The following is a 25,000-nucleotide window of genomic DNA, read 5'->3' as shown; positions in this document are numbered from 1 at the left end:
TTTATCATCTCAGCAGCGTTTCATCCCGTGGGTTACCATATGCATTTAAACACAGCATTAATTGAACAGGGAAAACATTGATAAAAACCCAGGGCATCTGAGTAGGGCCACGCAGCAGTCGACTGCTCTTATCTATGCATGACGCTCGACTGGAGCGGGAACGAAAATCCAGCTGCTCGAATGGTTTAAATTTGGCGTGGGTGCGAAAAGAGGGATAATATGAACATCTAAGTTACCAATAAACGCGAGGCATGCAGTGGTGCGAAAGTTCCTGAACTGATTTGCATAACAACTAGGATATCTTTAAAAAACAACTTCCAAGCCCTTCAACAACGAAGTGTTTTCATGAACAGAATCCTTCCAAAATATGACGAAACACGGCACGATGTTAAGAGAAATGCGTAATTATTAACCTAGCGTAAGTAGAAACATAGCGTCGGGCAAAGTCATTTTTTCGTTTTCGCATGCTTTACATTCCAGTTGACCCATAAACATGTCTTTCTATGGCTATCACAACATTTAAAAAAGGGACTGTCTCGCGTAAACGTATTTCTACCTCGCATCACAACATCGTCCATGCCGAGACGCCTCGGTGTTCAGGACGGGCGCCACTGTTCTCCAGCGGCGGGCCTGTTCCTCCGCGTCGCGGCGGAAGCGATTGTCTTCCGCGCCGCGTGCCGGCCCCCTCAGCACGGTTCAGCGGAGCGGGCCCGCCCGCCAGCCGATTTATTGCAGGTGATTCGGCGCCGTTTCGCGGGGCAATTCCGGACTCAATTTATGATTTCGGCCGAGCCGCACGCCAAACCCAATATTCAAAACCCGACTGCTGGGCGGGCGCGGTTGTCGGCAGACTGCCGTCTGGCCGCGCGGCGGAGCACTGCGTCGCGGCGACCGCCGTAAGACGGCCGGTGTCGCCGCTGGAGGGCGGAAGCCACAGGCACCGCTGCTGGGGCGGCAGCCGCAGGCACGGCAGCCGCAGGCATCGCCGCTGGGGAGGCAGCCCCAGGCACCACCTCTGGGGAGGCAGCGCCAGGCACCACCTCTGGGGCATGCAGCCGCAGGCACCGCCGCTGGAGGGCGGTAGCCACAGGCACCGCTGCTGGGGCGACAGCTGCAGGCACCGCCGCTGGGGCAGGCTGCCACGTAGCCCCACATCACTAACGCGAAGCGGATTTCACCGGAAACGTGGGCGCATCGAACACGTACTAGGGACATTGGAGTAAGGACAGGGTTTTGTAGTATGTGGACGCAAGCCGCAATGCTTTTCAGTACCTGCGTATTGGGATATGTCGGTTTTAGTCAATGTCACAAGTTAAACAAAGAGCTCGACTGCCGCTGATGATGTTGACCTCTCACAGGCTTCGGATGTGACCGGCACTCGGCACTCACTGTCGGTGTCCGGACGAGGCATGCTGTCCCATGGCGAGGCATCGGCTGATCCGCGGTCAAGCGCGGCAGCACGCCAAACATGGCGGAATAATGCTGAGCCGTCAAATTGAACTACTGAGAGGGTCAGCTCGCCACGCGACAAGTGTCTGGAGCGGCTCTTAACGACGCACGCCAAACAAATCACCTTCATTTCTAAAGACGCTTGTTTTGTTCGCGAAGCTCCCACAACGGCGACCGATGTTTCTAACACCCGTGCCGTCGCCGGCCCCGGCCCAGCCCCGGCCCCGGCCCAGCCCCGGCCCCGGCCCCGACGCCGGCCACCATCGCCTGGGTGTCGAGCGGCTAGACGTCGTCCGTCGAGGGTCAGCGCCCGGCCCGTTGGTCACCAGCCGCTCCATCCGCTGTCGGCCGGCCGATGGTGTTCAATGAGGCCGTGTTTTCGCCGGCCGTCCGGCCGCGAAGCCACACAGCCGGCGCCAGCGGGCATTTATTGACCAGCAGTCGGCGGGCGGGAGGCCCCGCGGTGCGAAGCCCTCTGATGTTGAAGATGAGAGCCGCCTGATGCAAACAGCGACAGATCGAGCGAGGACGCCGTCGAGCGACAGAGCCGAAACAGAAACCTAATGGCATCCGGGTGCCGTGGTGGCAATGACACCACGTTCAGTCTGTCAAGCCAAATGCGACAGCCGACGGCGGCCGGCTTCATTGCACCGCCAACAACGCGACGATCATGGGCTGTACAAGAGATATGATGCCCTTTCACAGCGAGCCGCGGCTGATAGGGCCTCAAATGCCACCAAGAACCTTAATTTCAAGCTCTATGCTGCCCTAGATGTCTGCGCCCGGAGGCGCTCCTGCTCGGCTCCAGTCGTCTCCGCTGACGCTGCGGCCGCACCAGGCGCTCGCTTCAGGCGTCCGGTCTGCGCGGGCTCTCGTGGACGGCCCCCGCGGACGGCCCTTGCCCGGTCTGTGCGATTTGTATCGGATGACCCTCGCCCGGTCTGCGCGGGCTCCCGTGGACGGCCCCTGCGGACGGCCCCCGTGGACGGCCCCCGCGGACGGCCCCCGCGGGCGGCCCCCGCGGACGGCCCCCGCGGACGGCCCCGTGGACGGCCCCCGCGGACGGCCCCCGTGGACGGCCCCCGCGGACGGCCCCCGCGGACGGCCCCCGTGGACGGCCCCCGCGGACGGCCCCCGTGGACGGCCCCCGCGGACGGCCCCCGTGGGCGGCCCCCGCGGGCGGCCCCCACGGACGGCCCCCGTGGACGGCCCCCGGGACGGCCCCCGTGGACGGCCCCCGTGCGGCCCCCGCGCGGCCCCCGTGGACGGCCCCCGCGGACGGCCCCCGTGGACGGCCCCCTGGACGGCCCCCGTGGACGGCCCCCGTGGGCGGCCCCCGGGCGGCCCCCGCGGACGGCCCCGTGGACGGCCCCCGCGGACGGCCCCCGTGGACGGCCCCGCGGGCGGCCCCCGCGGACGGCCCCCGTGGACGGCCCCCGCGGACGGCCCCCGTGGACGGCCCCCGTGGACGGCCCCCGCGGACGGCCCCCGTGGACGGCCCCCGCGGACGGCCCTCGCCCGTCCCGTGCGGGCTCCCGCAGAAGACCCTCGGCCGGTCTGTGCGGTTTGCCTCGGATGACCCACGCCCGCTCTGTGCGGGCTCCCTCAGAACCCTCGGTCGGGCTGTGCGGGCTCCCTCGGGCAGGTCCCTCGGCCGGTGCGCGGGTCTCGGCGGACCAACACTGATCGGCGGCACGCGTGTTCGGCGTCAGTCCGGTGCGCCACTCCTCCAGGCCCACATTAGCGTGTCCGACCGTTAGCTTGATTGATTGGCGCTATTTGAGTGTAGCATGAATGGCTTTGATGGACAGAGGCTTGAGCTAAGCGTGTGGGGGCACACATTCCTCCTGAGGGCGCTTTGACAAGGCGCAAGTGCTGGCAATATTCCGCACGGATTAGCCACGATTATAAGGCAAGTAGGCCCGAGGACTTCTCGGCAAAGCTTGCATAATCCAGCATTTCGACTCAGCTAGTTGCTAATGCTGTTGCGAAGCTATTGTCAAGGATACTTTAGTATACTCGACGAAATAGCATGCTACACAGTTCTATACGTGGCTTTCGTCCCGTAAACGACGTGATTCTGGGTAACACTGCAGCTATCACACCTTTCTATAGTTCACACTAATTTGCTTAGTCCCAACAGTTGCCGCTGTTCGGACGAGAAGTTTAGTTCACAAACAAATTTATCCTCGTAGTTTGTGGCATCCACTGTGGTCTAACAATGACAATGGCAAGGCATCGATACGACACGTGAACAGAGAGTCTTTCTTGCGAGCTAGTGGAGGGTAGCCTATAGGTTCGTGCTTGGAAGCATAGGTCCTTGTCTGGAAGCCAACCGAGTCAGACCCGGAGTCCCTCCGTCTTGAGTGAAAGTTCGAGACCTGCGTTTAAGCCTGTGTGAAGCCTCTATGGTTCTTTTTGGTTGAGTTTGAGTCCGAATCCCACGTTCGCAATGCCATTTGAGTTCGAGTTTAATCAATGTTCATCTTATGCGGAGGTCCAAATCCTAGCTCGAATCCCCAAGGCTTTTTCAACTAACAAAACGAAATTGAGTCTGATTAAGCTGCGAAATAAGTCGGGTTACTTGCATCACGAGTCCAGAAAAGCCATGACTCCTGAATCGATTCCAGGTTCCGCCGGCGTTGGTTTCACATTTGAAAAAGGCTTGGGAGCCTTGGGCCTCCTTTTTTGCGGAGGGCTTAAAGCCGAAGGTGTTTGGAAAGAAGACGAAGTAAAGACATCGTTGAATCACATATGGACCACAACATTGAACACCACCAAACATTCAATACTTAGGGCACGTGAATGTTACAACCTTACGTACCACAGTCCTGTCAGGAGCTTACGCAGCCCCCCTGGTAGGCCCATTCGGCACATTATTTGCATAATCGATGCTCGGACTTCACGGGTCACATGCCGATAAAGCTTCAAAATATCGCATGGATGGAGACGGGACTAGACTTACTACAACAGACAGATGGCCATGAAACACCAGTACGAGTCCCCGCCTTCGCCAGCAGCGACTCTGCTGGGTACAGACGCCCGCGAAGCAGTGGCTTTTCGACGCTCTATTGCCCACGAAGCGCAGATAGTGGCCCGCGTAGCCGGCTATTTCCATATCAAAGCTCCGAGAGATTCCCAGAAAAACGCGCAAAAATATGATTAGGGCCGTCGAAAATGGACAGCGGACAAAGAGCGTGGCGCCCGGCACGGTCCCTGTTTTGCGCCGAGCTGCTCGGCCGACCTGGTGAGTGCCTGATGCTCTGACCGGTGACCTGTGAGCCTCCGGCGGCCGTGGAGTGGCCCCGGACTGGGTCGCGACCGGGACGAGGCCGGCGGACGAGCCGGCGGACGAGGCCGGCAGCCCGGCCGGCCGCCCACCTGAAGCCGCTCCGGAGGTCATTATTGATTCAGGATCGAGCGAGCGCGCGAGAGGTAGTCTCCTCCGAGCGCCGGCTGGTAGCCCCCGCACGGGTTGGCACGGGGCGGCGGGGGGCGTTGGCGGCCGCCAGGTCCGGGTGGACCGGACGGCGCGCCCACCATCGTCGCCGCCGCCGACACAGTCCCAGAAGCTGTGGCTGGGGGTCGGGTCGCCACAGCGTCGGCGTGCTGCATGGGCACGCCAGGCGACACAGCCTTGGGCCGAGTCGATAGCAAAGCGGGCTTGGTAGCCCGTGAAAAGCACCTAACAGGTGGGTGCCCAGACATACGCGGTACCAATCTAACCGAGTGGCAGTACCACTCTCAGCAAGGATGACCAAGCGGCTTGGACCCAGCGCGTGACGGGCTAAAATGGCTACCCTGCAAACGATTTTATTTGCCCTCAGGCTGCATTTGCTTGCGGATACTTTGATATCATTCGCTAAACAGCCATAACAGTTATATGCACGCACCAGGCAACTAAAACCTTACGAGCCCCATAAATGCATCATACACCGCAACAGCTGCGATGTACTATGAGAATCTTTTGCCTTTATAAAGGGTTACGTGTGGAGCTTTGCTGAATGGAGTATCGTCTATGAATATCCACAATGCCTGGGACAAAGCAAAAGGCCACCTCAGCGGGCAGCACAGCCCAGAGAATAACACGAGTTTGTCGCATCAGCCCATTAATTTAGAGGGAGCGAATGTTGAAGAACTGGTCCATTTGACCCGCCTGATTGGCGCATGGACATGCATGTGGTATATACGTATACATATATTATATATATATATATATATATATATATATATATATATATACTTCATTACAAGGCAAGAAGTGATAGAATTGTGCTAGTGTGCACAGAATAAAAATACATTAAATATTAATTGTTTGAGCAGGATCTAACCAAATCTCATTGAAACACTGCATTAAAACATCACACAGAGATATCCATTTCTTCGAGGTTTTCTTTGATCTCATCCTCCGCTTTCAACAGTCACTGATGATATGATGATTTAAATTTAATGGTTTAGAAGTATCTCGGCCTGTTGAGCTTCTACTCAGAGTCGACTAACATACTTTCTGTATAGAACAATGGACGGGTTAACGTTAATGAAAATGTATGCTTGAATCAAATTAATATCTGAAAATATGAAGTTATGACTAACGGCACTTGTTAAGTCCAACTCGTTGACATCTCTTTGCGCATGGCAGGCCAAAGTCAAGCCAGAGCCCGAGATCCCGACAGTGAGGCCGGAGCCAAAGTCGCGGTCACCGCAGCATGACCAGAGCCTGAGTCGCGGTATCCGCAGTTGTGACCAGGAGCCAGAGTCGCGGCTCCGGCACTGTGACCGGAGCCAGAGTCGCGGCCCCGGTAATATGACCGGAGCCTGAATCGCGGCCTCGGCAGTGTGACCAGAGCCAGAGTTGCGGCCCCGGCAGTGTGACCAGAGCCAAAGTCGCGGCCCCGGCAGCGTGACTGGAGCCCGAGTCGCGGTCCCAGCAGCGTGACCAGAGCCAGAGCCGACGGCGTGACCCGTCCCGTCGTGTCGCCACCCCGGCCGGCCGCCAGCTCCGCGGCCACGGCCCCCAATCACGCCACCGATTTGTCCTCTCCGAACAAATGAGATCTGTCACAGAAAATAACGACTGAAACAAATGAGCGCAGGAAAAGCCACGAACACTCCAGATTAGATGAAATGGAGACACTAAAGATAAGAATTTACAGTCGGGTGACATCGATTCGGTCGTTGTGATGGAGGCAACGCAATAATGGCCGCTCGGATGCCATTGGGCTAAGCGCTCCGACTAACGGGCCTGGCTGGTTTAAACGGGCTCGTTGGCTGAGCTCGACTGCACGAGCTCAGGTCCAGCTGGCTCGGCTCTCTGGATTGCGACGCGACGGCCCCGCCTTCTGAACTGAAAACCCAGCGGCGTCGACTCAGACGGCGGCAGGAAACAAAACAGCAGATGGATGCCACCATTCAGCGGGCTTCGTCGTCCGTTTTAAAACGCCACTTTCCTGAAATGCCACTTTAGTAGTCGCGGGATGTCCGCGGAAGATTCGGACAATGGGGGGGGGGGGGGGAGGGGGGCAATCAAATCGACTGACCGGTAATGCTACGTCTCTTGAGCCGACGCTGGCTGGGAGATGCCGCCAAACGCGGCCGGCTGGACGGCACGGGAGGAACCCAACTGCTATATCGGGGTCTAATCGCTAGATCGACACAGACAAAGGCGGGATTCGATACCTCCAGTCAGTTTCATCCAGGAATCGTTGACCTGACACCCGACAAGTCACGGACGAGGTAAAAAATCAAGCAAAATGCCCTACAAACATCACAATCATCAAACCGCTGCAAAACATTCTACGGACAGTTATAATATTGTCGAACTCTGGACACGGCACCAGACAAACCAGTATGTTCATGCGCGCAGGATCATAATATAACGTTCAAACAGGTTCAGAGTCAAGATGGGATGCGGTCAAGGCAAGGTCAGGTCGGGGTCCAGTCAGCCCCTCACATGCTTTAGTTCATTTTTCCTGCTCCACGAGACCGGCGGTAGCGATTAGTTATTACTGTCAGCTCCCCTATCGTAACAAATACGCGGCTCACATCGCTCCGGCTCAACATCCGCGATTTGAACGCACATGACGTATGCCGGTGACCTAAGGCGACCTCGTGACTACTGCGATCACTGGTGCGCAATCAAACCAGCCCATAAATCACACCGAAACGGCCTAAAACCATAGAGGATGCTGCGAACTGGTCCGTGTGAGAAGCCAGCCAAGCCTTTATTGATCACGTCACGAACCGCCGTGACCCCAGTCAACATTGAATGCTGTCCCGTTTAGAATGTACCAGATGGATCCAATGACTGGCAACGCAAATTTGCTGGGACTACGTGTAACGGTTCGAAACTTATTCCAGAACCCCCTCCAAGTGTTATTAGCTTGCACACAGCTAACGGAGTGTTTAAACGCGACAGGACAGCTGCATCATCCTAGTGTCTCTAGGAACGCACCACTCGACCGAGGATGCCATGCTCCCCGCAGTCGAACGTCTGGCCACCAACAACGACGGCGGTCTCGTATCGTCGGTAACGACGATCGGTTTGTCAAAGTTGTTCGATAGCGTCGACCACGTCCACCTCACCAAGCTGTTTTGGTATGGGCGTTACCGATGCGAGATGGTTTAAGAGCTGTTTGAGTGGTCGAGGGCAGGTTGTGCGTGGAGGACGGCCCACTCACCCCATGCCATGCAGTGGACTTGAGAGCTCGATCACCGGTCCAATTTGTTGAATTTTGTTTACCAACGATCTGCACAGAAACTTGACTCATGGCCGCCTCATCTCCTACGCTAACGAAACCATGCACGTGGACTGCGCGCGCCCTGACGGAACGGGTCTCGCCGACCTCAAAACCAGACGAGAACTTGCCATGCGTGAGATTCAGAACTGGTTCAGTACCGATCCTCTCCAAATGAACGAAACAAAAATTGCCTCTATACTCGTGGGATCCAAGCAAAACGCTAAAAAGTCAGCTGACTTCCACTTGAAGTTAGCAGTTCGACTGAGCCTGCTTCAAACAGTATCCAAATTATCTGCGGCATAGTTGACTCCGGTCTGTCGCGGCGTGCCCATGTCTCGAACGTCGTGAAAAATACAGCGGCATCCTCGTTTCTCTGTACCAATTATGTCATTCCTTTACTTCAGATCGTCTCAGTGTGCAACGGGGAGACAGTCAACAATGCAAAGTTCAAAAAAGCAATCAAGTTTGCTCCAAGAGTAATTGCCGGTTCCAAAAAGCGCCATCATAAAACTCTGGCTCTAAGTTCCCTGGGATGGCTGAAGATCGAGGTCACGGTGGCACACCGCGACGTGATTTAAGTGCTTGGGGCGCTGAAGGAGGACGGTGCGCGTCACAATGTCCGCGCGCTTTTTGTCTCACGCGCCGCTGTTTCAAACCCGAGAAACATACGCGCTGTTATGTTATCCACTGACCACCGATCTGGTCCAGCCCGCAGTGCACTGATGGGCCTGTTTTAGCTCTTCGACCACTGTTGGTATCATTTTGGTCTATACCTTTTGTGTATGCCTTTTTATACTGCGCCTGTATGACCTGAAACCGTAATAGCCACTATGTGGAGGGTTTCCAATCTACTGATACTGCTACTGGTACTGATACCACCAAACACACGCCCGGTTGAGGGTTAAGCCCCAACTGCGTCGGAAATCTGAACGGATTGATGACGAAAAATCTGAGGCATTCTTCTCCGATGATTCAGTAAACTTCAGACACTCTTGGCAAGCAGATGGCAAACTTTCCGAAATTATTTGTTTCACCCTGAGCGACGGCTGCGCGATGAAACAGCACCAGCAGCCACACTTGATAATTTCATTTGTTGCCGAGCCTCTGCCTGTAGCACGAGGCAAAATCAAGCTTTTGAAGCCTCGGCATAGCAAATAGCACTGAGTAATTCAACGGAGAACACCGTTGATTAAATTCTGCGAGTTGAAGGGCTGCGCTATATCCTTAGTTGATTCGGCTAGGAAATTCCTTTCAAAATGTGACTTGTTTCACGGGGCATGTATCAAACTTGAAAACCACTACAACTCAATACACACTCTGCACTCGATACGTTTACGCAACTGCCAAGACGTTTACCACAACCAGATAATTAGTTATGATGCAACCGTTGTATACCTCTGCATCAATGTGTGCCATGCATACATGTATGCATGAATAACACTGCAAAACGTTATGCATTATGTATGCGGGTAGCCGAACTCGTTGATCACGATCGATGTCTCTGTAGCTGTTCGCGGAGAACCGGAACCGATAACTCCTCAATGGATTCTCCTACGATCTATCTTCGGCTCAGCGGGGACCCGTTTTGATCAAATTTTTACAGGTTTGGCTCAATAAACGCACATGCAGTCGTGTGAATTTCATTTTAATAGTCACTTCAGGGCCCAGCCAGAATAAAGGTACCGCAGGCACTGGTGAGGGAAAAATCACGAAAGGTTTTAAGCATCACTATTCGACCAACGTGGGCGGCCAGTAGATGAGAACATGAGAACATCTCTGACCCCACGTACTTGAGAAGTGTCTGCACAAGAGCTTCGCTATTTTGACTTTCTACACAGTCATCTCCTCTGCTGAGGTGAATGCATACGGTCCATCTTGACATAAAAAAATGCGTGCAACGGTAGGTAGCTCTTCCGTTCCGCCAGAGTCGCTGTGAACAACCCAACATCACATGTGTCGATCCTCCCGGGTAAATACGACGCCGTGGATATAATGTATCTCGTCTGCAACAGATCTGCGAGACCAGCCTGATGGCAGCGCAGGGCGAGGCAGCGCCGAGTAGCCGGTCGTGAAGATCGGCTTCAGGTCAGGGTCCACGGTCCGCCGGGCCCGAGGTCAGCACGGGGTAACAGGGTCCGACTCGTCCGCCATGTCGTTCGCAGGCGGTGTCTCAAGGGGAGCACCGTTGTCCCATTGAACCCGTGACACCACTAAGCGACACCACTAAGTGGTGTCATGTGGGTCGATCCGCAGCTACGCCAGGCGTCGTCTGAGTGTGTCGGATCAGAGGTCGGCGTCGGCGCCGGCGCCGGGGGGCGGGGGTAGGCTCTGGACCACCCGCGGCCCAGCCCGCCCCGCCAAGCAGGAAGAGACGCCCCATGGGGGGCGCCGCGTCGCCGGCTTCGGAACCGGCGCCCCGACCCCGGAACGGACCGCCGACCGGGTCGCCGGGGCCGGAGACATCGACCGCGGCTGGACGAGACGGCGGCCACGTCAGCGCCCGCCCGCGACTGTGTCAGATTGGAGGGCACATCAGTCACCATCTATCACTTAGCATATCAGCCTGATTGGAGGACTACCCGAAGCGGTGCGCGTTTTGACATGAAGGTCCGGAGCAGCAGACCCCTTCAAGACCAGCACGCCTTGCAGCCCCCACGATCTTCGCATTGGGCTGCATACAACAATTGGCTCACCTAATTGTTACAGACGGAGCGCAAACTCCCGGGCGGGTCCAGCAACCCGACAGCCCGAAAACCCTTAAACGGATTACAGAGCGTGGCACAGCCCAGTAAACAGTAAGTATCTCCCTCCGGACTTCTCGAGCATTTGGCTTCCAGTAGAGGCAGAACGTGCTTATCTACGAGGGCACGCACAAAACACAAACGCCACTCACGATGTGGTGTGTTCTGCGCGTTTGGAAGGAAAAAATAGCCTCACTGTCAATTATCAATATTGATAGCACAATACGACACGTGCCTTTGGGCCTGATTATACATATCGTGCGTGACCAGTAACAGTTCGTATTGGAAAAGGTCACAGTAAAGTAGATTTCCGAACCATTTCATTTTAAGTGGAGCTGCCATGTTTAGTGTTTTGCTCGTTACTTGCATAGTGCGGATTTACCGTTTCCCAATACTTTTTCACCCTCATCACCTTTTTACAGCAGCAGAGCGCCTTCGTGGTGAAACTTAAGATGGAAAAAGTCTTGACTGCGAGCAGTGGGGTGGTATTACGGTGATGTTATTGGAGAGCAATGCATGCATCGCCTAAATGTGGAATAAAGTGCGATGTGCATCGGAATACGCGGCTTTGCATTCTCATCAAATACCCCAGAGGAGATCGCTCCCGTCCCGGCTATCCTCCATAGTATACCTTTTGAACTACAAATGAGAGGTTGCAATGCTCGAAATTGGGAGATTGTTTCTACTAAAATTTAAAATAGCACTTCCAAACTGGCCCAAACGGCAGCAGCCCAGCATCTGCGACTATTTTCATGCTTAAATAACGTGGAATGGCAAGCGCATGGCGACTGCTCTAAGTCTTATGAGCATTGCCTTGACATCAATGCGTGTCCCCTTGTCATGTACAATTGCTCTTGCCGAGGCCATATATATGTCAATTTCTAGTTACCCAAACAGCGGATTTCACTGCTATTATATTGTTGTCAGTGATCCTTTCCTTTTCAACATAAGGTTTCTCCATGTTCCCTGGTGCTGGCTTACCGCCGGCCGTGGGGCCTGTACTACTGGCGCTGGACTTACCACCGACCATGGGCCCTGGTACCACTGGCGATGGACTTCCCTGAGATCATGGGATCTGGCACCACTGGCGTTGGCCTTACCACCGACCATGGGCCCTGGTACCACTGGCGATGAACTTACCTGAGATCATGGGATCTGGCACCACTGGCGTTGGACTTACCACCGACCATGGGCCCTGGTACCACTGGCGCTGGACTTACCACCGACCATGGGCCCTGGCACCACTGGCGCTGGACTTACCACCGACCATGGGCCCTGGTACCACTGGAGATGGATTTCCCTGAGATCATGGGATCTGGCACCACTGGCGTTGGACTTACCACCGACCACCGGGCCCTGGTACCACTGGCGATGAACTTACCTGAGATCATGGGATCTGGCACCACTGGTGCAGGACTTACCACCGACCATGGGCCCTGAAAGCACTGGTGCAGGACTTACCACCGGCCATGGGCCCTGGTACCACTGGAGATGGACTTCCCTGAGATCATGGGATCTGGCACCACTGGCGCTGGACTTACCACCGACCATGGGCCCTGGTATCTCTAGTGCAGGACTTACCACCGACCATGGGCCCTGAAAGCACTGGAGCAGGACTAACCACCGACCATGGGCCCTGATACCACTGGCGCTGGGCTTACCTGAGATCATGGGATCTGGTATCACTGGCGCTTGACTTACCACCGACCATGGGCCCTGGTACCACTGGTGCAGGACTTACCACCGACCATGGGCCCTGATACCACTGGCGCTGGGCTTACCTGAGATCATGGGATCTGGTACCACTGGCGCTTGACTTACTACCGACCATGGGCCTCGGTAACACTGGCGCTGGACTTACCACCGACCATGGGCCCTGGTACCATTTGGGGCAGGCCACGAAGTTGCACGGTTCCCGGCTTGTGGGCGGGTCTTGGCTGCAGCGCGATTTGGGCACCTGGCAACAAAGCCCCGGGAAAGTGTTAGCGAGGCCCGATACCATTGCGCGCACAAGCTAACAGTTACGTAGGCAAGAGTGAAAATGGTCATATTCGAACATCTCAATTTTTGGATAGAACAAATGTTTGGCCTGTCGTTCACGTCTGATGTGTTACTAGTATGTATGCACCGCTTCAGCCAGATAACTCTCTGCGTGTCGTCAGGTCATATTGACTCCTCAGAAAGGCTGAGTGACATTTGGTTTTTGACTGGGTACACGTTACAACCTGAATTTTCTCCGTAGAGCGACTAGGATTCGAGCCAGGCTCCTCTGCACACGAGACCACCACCACACCACTGAGCTATCTAGTCAGCCAGGTCAAGTCGAGAGTAAAAGAATCATCAAAACGCTTCAAAATTAGGTTTGTGCGCCAGATGAGTGAAATACCATGTATGGCAACTCCCGTGGCATTGTGGAAGCATCCTCGGTGTTCGCTGTGCATCACTGGGCTTGCATCCGTGGGGGGACATGTCTGCTCGGTGTTCGGCGCGTTTTCCCCACCAACGTAAACACAATTCCTGACCATGCTAGTGAAATTATTTGCCCGCAAACATCCGTGCATGAAACCATTTCAAGCCGACAGAGCCAATTAGCCATAGATAATAATATTACCGTCTCCAAATAAAAAGCTTCCGCATTTCAGTGAAGTCCAATATCATTGTGCTGCTGAGGCTACATTATTGGAGATAACTGAGGTGACTTCGTCCAGTAACGCAGAAGAAATTTGTAGAAAGCTGGATGCTAAAGATACCAAACAATATGTAGTCGTAGCTCCCAACCATATAGGTCGACCACCAAAATCAAAAATCCGAATGCCAATCCAAATCGGGTAGGCAACCACAATCCGAACCAAATTAATAACGCAAACCCGAATTCAATGAATCGTTCGGATACACGGATTGCGAGGAAGAGGGGGCGGGAGCGCTGCTGTGGCAGCCTGGTGGGCCATCACCGAGTCTCATGCGTGAGCCCGGCGTGCGAAGAGGCTGATCACCGCGACCCGGTCCGCTCAGCAAGTCCGGGTGCGTACCATCCCGCCATGAGCTGTTCACAGAGCGCGCTTCAACCCTTCATTTCGTGGTTCTCAAATCGCGTGAATCAGAGCCGAGGTCCTTCTGGAAAGCTCTCGGCTGCTAACGCATTCAGCTCATCCCCAGCCGGCCCTCATGCCACAATCATACCTGTCTGCTCGGATCGGTTGCTTCCAGTTATCGGGAGCGATGAAGAGAGAACCGCTAATAGGCAGGGGAGGTCGGGCCCATTCAGCAATCAGGTCACCCTCCATCCAGCGATTTCCGATGCCCTCTTGCCCATTCCCAGGTTCGTGAGCTGGGGAGGTCCCGACCCGTGGTCCATCGCGCCGCGAGCTAGTGGCAGTTCGGCGCCCACGTACGCGTTCATATGCTCTGTTCCAGTGCGATTGAACGACTCTGTTCAAATCCGCAGACGGCGGGCGGGTGCGACCGAGCTTCCAGCGCGCGCCGGAAGGAGACAGGGCTGCTCCAACCCCCCGCCCGCCCGCCCGCCCCACTCCATGCGAAGTCAACGAACAACCCATTAGCCAAGCCGGGTGCACGTCAGAAGGAAACGCTCTGCGGCAGCGGGCTCAGACGCACACGCGTACCGCTAAGCGTCTTAGTGCCGGGGCTATTTCCGCTCTAACAACAGAGCTGCAGTTATAATCTGATTCTGCCTCTGACCGTCTCCCGCGAGAGCCTTTCAATTACAGGAACAGTGTGCATATTCAGCCGGGCCGGCCGCGGGCTGAGGCGAGACTGAGCTCGCGCGCGATGGTGGGGCTGATGCGCCCGATACGGGCCTGATGAGCTACCGCGGCTATTGGCGGCAGAGAGAGAGACGGTCTCCGGGAGACGCTGACTTGGTCTCCGCGGGCGACAGAGAGGGGACGGTCTCCGGGAGACGCGGCTTGGTCGCCACGGGCGGCAGAGAGGGACGGTCTCCGGGAGACGTGGCTGGTCGCCGCGGGCGACAGAGAGGGACGGTCTCCGGGAGACGCGGCTTGGTCGCCGCGGGCGACAGAGAGGGACGGTCTCCGGGAGACGCGGCTTGGTCGCCGCGGGCGACAGAGAGGGACGGTCTCCGGGAGACGTGGCTTGGTCTCCGCGGGCGGCAGAGAGAGCCGGTCTCCGGGAGACGTGGCTTGGTCTCCGCGGGCGGCAGGGAGGGACGGTCTCCGGGAGACGTGGCTTGGTCTCCGCGGGCGGCAGAGAGAGCCGGTCTCCGGGAGACGCGGCTTGGTCGCCGCGGGCGGCAGAGAGAGCCGGTCCTCCGGGAGACGCACCTTGGTATCCGCGGGAGGCAGATAGCGCTGGTCTCTGAACGGTAAGACATGCTTATGCACGTCCGGTCAGGACAGTCTCTGGGCGGCAGCGATGGTTTTGGACACCGAGAAGCACGCTGTCCGTGCCGACGTACCTGCACCAGGGTGTTGTTGGCCGTCTCCGAGCACCAGACCCTCCTCAGTTTGTGGCCACCGTCACAGGAAGCGCTGCACGCGCCCCATTCGTCGGTGGTCCAGCTGAAAGTGACCCATCGCCTGGTGAGACGTGATAGAATGCACAGGTGGACGCTCGATTAACTCAGAGACTGAAGTGATTTGAGCTAATTTTCCCAGCTTTGAGCACACGTGCAAATGTCTATTGCCGTTCTGAGAAAGATCGTGCAGCGAGTGATACAATTTAAATCCTAACAACAAGATGACGGCATCAAAAAGCCAGACACAACAACTGCAATGGGCGACCAGCAGTCAGTTTGTATTTCAGGTCAAAGCGCAATGTTATGAATACGGTACATTTTTGACTTCGGCCTCAAATTGCAATACAATGCAATATGTCGTCAAGTTCACTATAGATCGGAAAACATGTGCTCTTCAGGAGAGTCAGTCTTACCATTCATATTTCATGCAAAATGTATTTCAAACATTAAGCTTAACTGAAGCACCATATTTGGCGACATAAAGTGAACTTTGTAACATACTTGAAACTTATTTGAATTAGAGACCGAGGTCCAAAGTGTACTGCGTAGCATTAATTAAGCCGCAAAGCCTCAAGAAAGGTGTGATGTCCACGATGTCCTAGCATAAAAATATTATGTTTTACTTCGCGCTAAGGTCAGCCGATTGTTGCCCTACCGACAATTTCCCCTCCGGAAAAGGAACCTATCTTGCATCGGATTTCAGAATTTCAGAACCATTTTATATTTTAGAAATCGTCTCTCACCAACTAACACGTCTTTTCCATCACACATTGTAGTAGTAAAGTGAAATTGATCTATAATTCTGGGGATGGATTTTGTGGTACTGCATATGCGTTCTCGTTGGATTGCTTCCGTTTTCGTCTTGTGCGTTCTCGGTAGATTGGTTACGTTTCCGTCCTGAGCATTCTCGTTGGATTGGCTACGTTCCGTCCTGTGCGTTCTCGTTGTAGTGCGTTTTTTTCCGCTTGTACGTGCTCTTGTAGATTGGTTTGTTTCCGTCTTGTGCGTTCTCGTTGGATTGGCCCATGTTCCGTCTTGAGTGTTTTTGTTTGATGGTTGCGTTACGTTTGTTTCTTTCGCCCTGAAGATGCTGCCGCTGCATTGTGAAACTCGCTGCGAGAGAATATAGGGATGTGTTTCAGTGTTATATATATATATATATATATATAGATATATATGATATATAAATATGATATAGTGTATATAATTGTGCGTTATATATATATATATATATATATATATGATATATAAATATGATATATGTATATAATTGCGTTATATATATATATATATATATATAGTATATAATATATATATATATATCTCTCTCTCTCTCTCTCTCTCTCTCTCTCTCTCTCTCTCTCTCTCTCTCCTCTCTCTCTCTCTCTCTCTCTCTCTCTCTCTCTCTCTCTCCTCTCTCTCTTTCTCTCTCTCTCTATATATCTATCTATCTATGTGCATGTGTGTATGTGTGCGCGTGTGCGTGTGCGTGTGCGTGTGCGTGTGTGTGTGCGTGTGCTTGTACGTGTGCGTGCGCGCGCGTGTGTGTGTAACATTTACATATTTGCGACGATAAATCAAGACTTACTACAGTTATCTAGAAGCACGCTCACCAGTTTTGAAGAAGGTAGCGCACGTCTGTCAAATACCTGGCTGAACCAATATTACTTGTGTTAGACCTACATTATTATTCCAACTATTCAGTGCGCCTGCGAGGAACATAAAATATATGTAAGGCAGTACTCTTTGCCTCATTCCTCGTCAAACGATCACGAAAAAGGAGAGATAGATGAATAAATACTTCGGCCACATGCTTTTGTCACAACGATGACAACTGGCAGCGAATAACTTGACAAAAGCACGTAGCCAATATATATATATATATATATATATATATATATATATATGTATGTATAAATCTACCTCTCCTTTCTTCTAGCTATTCGACGAGAAAGAAGGCCAGCAGTACTGCCTTGCGTCATTAAAATCACACCGAGCCTCCACGGCATTTCTGGGAACATCCATACTTCTAGTACGATAGTTGAGATGAGATCAATATTCTTCAGGGGAAAAAGGTGACGGCACAGCTAAAAAAATGGCTCAATATTGGAAGTTATTCATATCTTCCAGCGACTCCGGTGCAACCAATGAACCACGGTAGGCTACAATGCGGCACCACAGCTCTTTAAAATGATCTACGAAGCAATATATTACTATTCAAAGCACGTAACTTACAAGCGTACGTCCGGCCAGAAAAGTAAAGTAAACAACATTACGATCTAAAATGTAGGCGGCGGTCGGCGGAGGGCTTCGCGGTGTCCGCCGTGTCGGTGTCGACCGCGGTGCCAGTTCCGCAGGCCAGCGGAGGCGCGGCGCAGAATTAATGCACGGGGATAACGCTATCTAAATGGCGAATAACTGAGCCATTCGTCATCGCAGTGTTTTGCGAGGCAGTAATTCATGAGTGTGAATTCCGAGAATGGGGGTGGTGGCAATCCTAGCGAGATATTCGGAGCAGTTCTCATGACGTAATCACGGGGTGCGATTTGGAGAGCAAATGACGCTTCCAGCCGACTATTATGGCCTACAGTTAACTAATTCGTTAGGATTCCGAGCAGTCGACCACGTCCCGGCTTGTCCCAAAGGTCTGACGAGAAGTGAACATAAGTACGCGGAGTTTCTGAGCGGCCAGTATCCGGATATGACATTCATGAACCGCCTTGGGCAGTTGACGATATTATTCGTGGGCTTCTCATCGGCGTCATTTGCTATTGATACACGGAGTGCAGGTGCATGCTGTATTGCTATTTTCTTATCTAGTTGAGCTGTCACGATCCAAAGGGGCCGACATAGCCTGAAGTTATCTAAAGGTCACCAGTTTGCGCTGTGGTAGTTCGACGCAATCTAAAACTGCCGCTGACATAGTAATGAGTCATGACGTGTTTCGGTTGAAAGCGTGGCGCACAGTGGCCGTAAGCATCAGAATGGGCGCCACAAAGTTGACCAGGTCAGCGCTTTCGTTTTCAAGTCACCGTCCCACTGGACGGCGCCTTCATTCGTGGCCTATCATCAGCCAGAGTTGCAATAGGGTATTCGTTCACGATGTCCAGTGACAATCTCGAATTGGAAATTGCTTACCACAATTGTTCCAAAACGCAAATAACATAATTCGCTCATGGCCTAGAAACCCACCTTATCTGCAGAAAGCATCTTCAAATATCAGAATCGCAGTGCACCGCTGGCAATCACGTGTCATATGGTACGGCTAAGGCTGCTCACAAGCCCCAAACTCGTCTGTCCAGAGTTGACGTCCAGTTAGGCATTAGAGGAGCCGCGAGGTTCGCTTTCAAATACGGTAGTGACCCGTGAATCTGGCACGTACTCCAGACGCTCAGGGTGTGAACAGCTTCAAACAATTTTTACTGTGAGCGTATTTGGTACACAACGCTGCGGCCGCGGCTTCCAATATCGTTTGCGTTGAAGTCTCCACCGATTTTTGTGGTAGACTGTACCGCAGTATGTCAACGTTGGGCGGTACAGCACACGAGGATACAGGCGGCTGCTATTCGTGTATCTCCAACGATGCTCTTTGTGGGTCGCTGAACACGTTATTGTTGACGTATAAATGTTCGCATGGACGAATCCCACGTGGAATCCGAGGGAAGGGGACGATAAAAACATGCAGTGTGCAACGCCTTTGGGACGTCGTGGCTCCATTGTCTCTTTGGATGCACCAATGAATATTTGTGCTTGCATGCTTCTCTTGTCGACGAGGTATTGCACGACTTTCACGACGAGCCCATGATAATAAATAACGCGGAATGTGGCCGGCCTTTAGCCACATTGGCAAGGGCCATTGCAAAGTCCACAGCGTGCGTACCCAGCAGCGACACAGCTAATATCACTAAAACGTATTGACCAAGGCTGTAAAGACGAGCATTCGAAACAGACTGCAGCTGACGGTTACCAAACGCCCCGTGACGTCAGAGCGGACTGCAGCTGACGGTTACCAGCCGCCCCGTGACGTCAGAATAGACTGCAGCTGACGGTTACCAGCCGCCCCGTGACGTCAGAGCGGACTGCAGCTGAGGTTACCAAACGCCTCATGACGTCAGAGCGGACTGCAGCTGACGGTTACCAAACGCCCCATGACGTCAGAGCGGACTGCAGCTGACGGTTACCAAACGCCCCGTGACGTCAGAAAAGACTGCAGCTGATGGTTACCAGCCGCCCGGTGATGTCAGAAAAGCAGGTAGACACCGGCGGGACTGAGGAGAGGCGGCGGGCCCCCCAGGACGACCAGGGCCACAGGGGCGCAACGGCCAGAGCCGCGTCCCGTCACCGGCCCAGGGGTGCGACGGCTAGTGCCGCACCCTGTAACCAGCCAAGGGGTGCGGCGGCTAGTGCCACACCATGTAACCAGCCAAGGGGTGCGGCGGCTAGTGCCGCGCCCCATCATCATCAGCCTAGTGGCGCGACAGGCCTACCGGGACTCCACCGAGCGAGCCTGGGAATCCTGAGAGAGCCCGGGAGTCCCAAGGGAGTCCGGGGATCCTGAGTGAGTGTGGGAGTCCTGAGCGAGTGTGGGAGTCCCGAGCGAATCCGGATGTCCTAAGCTAGCCCGGGAGTCCCAATGGAGTCCGGGGATCTTAAGTGAGTGTGGGAGTCCTGAGCGAGTCCGGAAGTCCCGAGCGAGCCCGGGAGCCCCAAGGGAGTCCGGGATCCTGAGCTAGTCCAGGAGTCCCAAGCTAGCCCGGGAGTCCCAAGGAGGTGCGGGGATCCTGAGCTAGTCTAGGAGTTCCGAGCTAGCCCGGGGTCCTGAAGAAGTTCGGGTCCCAAACGAGTCCGGTGGTCCCGAGCGAATCCAGAGTCCCGAGCAAGCCCGAGAATCCCAAGCAAGTCCGGGAGTCTCGAGCAAGTCCGGAAGTCTCGAGTAAGTCCGGGAATCTCGAGCAAGTCCGGGGGGTCTCGAGCCGGGCCGGGAGTCCGAGCCAGGCAGCTGAGTCCGCAGCTCGTCCACCTCGCCGAGCTGAGGCCAGGCTCGGACGCCGGACCGCTCGCTAAGATCAATGGCTTATTTGGCTACATTAGCCGCTGCACCATTTATCAAAATGGCCGGTTGCGGGCATGCCAAGACTGCATGAGATATGAATTATGAATGCTCGCTGCCCCTCCCCGCGGTCGAAAATTTCGGTTCGGCGGCACCGCATCGCGCAGGTAGCGATAATTACCAGTTCTGATCACAAAGTAGAAGCATCAACTCCGTAATGAGCGAGTGGCACGCCGATGCGACCTCACCGCCGCTCTTTTGCCAAGTCAAGAGCCCCTGCGGGACTCTTTCACCGCGCTAGTTTTGGCGCGGCATTTCGTCACGTTGATGTGCCATGCGCGTGAGGCAGGCCAGACAAATGGGCGTGAAAAGGCAGGCATTGTGCATGGGTACGCGCAATGCAGATAGGTATCGTAAACAAGCATAGGCGAGCGCTTCTGATGATCACTTTTGCATGAAAAGGAATAAGTAAATTGTAATTGAATGCTACCATCCGACGTGCCAAAAAAACACCGCTCGCAATTACTGCCTACTACCCTGTATTGACCATGATTTTTAAACGGTCTGAGAGTAACCAATAGTTTTCAAGCCGCACACGCCCACAAACGCATACACGCCCACACGTCCACAACCACATACGCGCACGCCCGCCCACAAAACATATACACGCACGCACGCACACAAACGCAACGCACACAAACACATACACGCACGCCCGCCCACAAACATATACACGCACGCACGCACACAACACATACACGCACGCCCGCCCACAAACATATCCACGCACGCCCGCCCACAAACACATACACGCACGCACGCACACAAACACATACACGCACGCACGCACACAAACACATACAACGCACGTACGCACACAAGCCTATAAAGGCGAGCCACGTGGATTCCACAGCTAAAATCGTTGCGTGCGGGAGTCGACCCAAGCTTCACGACGCCCTATATCACCTCAGCAATTCCAGAGCTTCGACGTTTTCCTGCACCACCTGCTCCAATGGCCCGAATAGGGGCCGGTGGCCGCGCCGCCCGCTCGTATATACCCATCTACGGCGCCTGGTAATTGGTGACAACACCCCCGAACATCGCTTTGCTAAATAGCGCCGCGCCGCGCCGAGCCGAGCCGAGGAGGCTGGAGCGCGGGGCCGGGGAAGGGAGGGGAGCAGGAGGGAGGGAGGGGGCAGGAAGGGCGGATCTGGCGACAGGCCGGCGAATGTTCTGCCGCCGATGCGGCGGCCACCTCTGTCGCCTGGCCTCGAAAATAGAACCGGGCGACACGACGAATCGCCATTGAATGGCGGGATTCTACCCATTAGCGTCCGTTTTAATCGGCCGAGTTTTGGAGTGTGGCGGCCAGACGGGAGCTTGGTCACAGGGTCGGCAGAACAGCTCCGACCTCCGGATCCGCCGGCCGGACGAAGAGAGGGCGGGGTCGACGAAGAAGAGAGCCAGCCAGGGCGGGAGAGGACCGGCCGAGCGGAGAGTAGGGCCGGCCGGACAGAGAGAGGGGCCGTGTCGACGAAGAGAGAGCCAGCCAGGTGGAGAGAGGGCCGGCCGGACGGAGGAAAGCTGCTTGAGAGAAAGACCGCCGGCAAGAGGGGAGGGCCAGCAGGCGGGGGGGGGGGGGGGGGGGGGGGGAGGGGGGGGGGGGGGGGCAGCCCGCCGGGTCGGCGATCGACATTCGCCACCGTCGCCGCTATTACCCTGAGGGCGTCAGGAGGGGCGGGCGGCCCTGCGCGAAAACCGTCGCCATCGGCCATACGACCTGCCCGCTGCCCGCGACCGCCGGCCCTCTCGCGCGAACCGCCGCCCTCCATCGGCGCGTGAGCGGGGCGCCCGAGCGCATCGACGGCACAACGGCCTGCCGCTCGGCCAAGCCGAGCAAACGGGCGGACAATGTCGAATTTCGTTCGTTGGTTCGAAGCTGCCGACGGTTCTATTGATATGGCAGCCCATCTAAATGCAGCCGAAATCACATAGAATGGTCCCGAGTGGAAGGACATCTCTGACGACAGCGGAAAATCGCTTTCCTTTCGCATCCAGAACCGCCCATACTCTACAAACATCTCCTCGCACCAGAAACACCCCAACATTTGCCGCGACCCACCGGCGAAATAGGCCCATTGGCCTCTGAACGATACGCGCGCACCGAGCGATACTTCGCTGGAAAGGTAAGTTTGCAGTGCGTGAAAGGAACTAGCAAACGCTCCAAATCTGGAAGAAACCAAACCAGAAGATGTTTTTTTGCAGATATTCGTAAGCTTTTTAGGAAAGCAACAGAAGCCCTGTTTACTATGAATACATAATGAGCACGTTGCAAAAGTTTCCAGCATACAAGAGCTTCGCCATCAGAGAGCATTACTTCATCATCCGAAGAGTGTTAAACATAACAGACAAGATTTGTCTTCGAATAAAACTAATCTTTCTTCCTCCACAAAAAAAATAAAACAGAATTGCTAACAGCATGATATGTAACCATCGCCTTGCATTGCACCTGCAAAACTAGTCAACAGCAGACTTTAAACATGCAAGCAACAAGCCTGCTTCAAAGATCTCTAATGCTATTTATGGTGTGATGCTGCGGGTACAATTTTATTAAATTATTTGCCAACAATGCCAAAATTTGGGGGATATAGCACAGCCGCCGTATGGACCACATCAATCCGCAAACGATCAGTTTGAGGTGATTCTAGATACTACCGCACATAGAGAAAGTGTTCCATACGTAGCTGCCATACATAGCTACGGCTGCCTTCATGTAGATGTAACTCCAATGGAAGGGTGGAAAGGCGGGTGTATTGGAGGGGGGGGGGGGGGGAGTCGAGCCGGGTCCTGATTTATCTCCGTATTTTAAAATTACACTAATGGCGTTGCACAGAATATGAACCTAAATTTTCTCCTTTCCCCGCCGCAGTCACCCGCGCCGTTCAGACCAAAAAAAAATCGCTGTACTCTCCGCGGATGCATTGCGGTTAACTTCACTCCCAACGACCGCGCTGTTCAGTTGAAAGTATTTCTTGAGCTAAATATTTCGGTCCTTGCAGTTCATAGCATACCTTATACCATTTCTGGCTTAGATACCCGCCTAGATCCAGAGAAATGTCCTCAGGTGGCAATCACTGGTTACCACTGACTAGAATAACGCGCAATATCTGCAAGAAGGTTCCCAACAATTCAAAACTACTGAACGTTTCACGTAATGGGCCTCGGTAAAACCAGTCCGAGTCGGCGAGAATGTCGCCTCGCTGCACGAACAGCATTACTGCGTGGCGAGCGGGAGAAAAGGGCGACTGTCGGCGCCGGAGGCAGCCAGTGCCGCATCCATCCGAGTCTAATCACGGCCCCAGATCGGGTGACGCGCCGAAATACAGCCGAACGGCGACGGCGACGACGCGTCTGAGAACGGCGACCGGACGGACCGCCGACGCCGCGCCGGCCGCCCCATTAGCGAATTGGCGGCGGGCGGGCCCGGCCGGGCCGGCGGGCCAAGCCGGGCCGGGGCGGGCGGCCGGGCCAAGCCGGGCCGGGCCGGGCCGGGCCAGGCCGGGCGGACCAGGCCGGGCTAGGCCGGGCGGACCAGGCCGGGCCGGGCCAGGCCGGGCCGGACCAGGCCGGGCCGGGCAAGATTTCGGGGCGGCCGGCATCGATCGCCCCCGGCGACGGCGGACCCGGCGGGCGCCCGGCCGCTGACGAGGCGCGACCGCCGGCCGTCGGCAGCGACGGCGGCCGTGACCGGTCCGTCGAGGCCGACAGCTGTCCGCGGGACGGCGGCCACGGCCGTCGCGCCACGACGGATCGCCGGACGAGCCGTGACGGTCTGCCGCCAACCGTCGGCACCGACGGCGGCACGGAATACGCCACGGCATGCGTTCCTCGCCGGCACCAAGCCGCCGCACTAAGCGAGCCCGTTCGGCTAAGCGACACGATTTACCGAACAAAGAAGCGGGGTCCAACTGGCCGGGCGGCGCGGCTTCAAAGAAAGCCATGAGCTAAACGACGCGGCAAATGTCTCGGAGAAGTCGGCGTCGACATTGACCGGGCACGACCCGGCACCGGACACCGGGAACAAAGCGGTGACGCAGCGGGGCGCGGCGCCGCCGCCGCCGCACCGTCGCGGCAGCGGTCGCCGCCGTAAATCTTCATCATGCGCATGCATTATAAGAGGACCGGCCGAGAGGAGGCGACGCCACAGTCACGTGCGGCCGTGCCGCTGGCCCGCCGGCCCACTCGAATTCCGAGGAGCCGGGGCGAGCCTTTCCCGGGAAGCGGCGGCCGGCGTCGCCGTCCCGGCGGCCGACGTCATATCACAGCGGCCGCCGGCCGGTCTGGCACCGCGTGGCGGGTCATCTGTCACCGGCCACCCACCGGCGCCGGCCGATGGCGCGCCCGAGGAGCAGCCCCGCAGCCGGACCGGACTCTGGTCAGCAGAGGAGCAGCCCCCAGCCGGACCAGACTACGGTCAGCAGAGGAGCAGCCCCGCAGCCGGACCGGACTCTGGTCAGGAGAGGAGCAG

The 25,000-nt window shown here is 55.5% G+C and overlaps 1 long non-coding RNA gene across 1 annotated transcript in view; it reads right to left on the bottom strand.

Annotated features, from left to right (window-relative positions):
• The window catches only part of LOC119102579 (uncharacterized), an 18,794-nt gene extending 3,332 nt beyond the window's left edge, over window positions 1-15,462 (bottom strand). The window contains exons 1-2 of the long non-coding RNA XR_005094713.1: window positions 15,363-15,462; window positions 12,789-12,884 (exon numbers count right to left, since the gene is read on the bottom strand). This is a non-coding gene — a long non-coding RNA (uncharacterized LOC119102579). The remainder of the gene's footprint in view (window positions 1-12,788; window positions 12,885-15,362) is intronic.
• Window positions 15,463-25,000: the final 9,538 nt, after the last annotated feature.

Source organism: Pollicipes pollicipes, unplaced genomic scaffold (assembly GCF_011947565.3).
Source record: "Pollicipes pollicipes isolate AB1234 unplaced genomic scaffold, Ppol_2.1 Scaffold_5724;HRSCAF=6776_pilon_pilon_pilon, whole genome shotgun sequence".
Taxonomy (NCBI): domain Eukaryota; kingdom Metazoa; phylum Arthropoda; class Thecostraca; order Pollicipedomorpha; family Pollicipedidae; genus Pollicipes; species Pollicipes pollicipes.
Note: the sequence above shows the minus strand (reverse complement) of the source record. Positions and strands in the feature narration are given on the sequence as shown.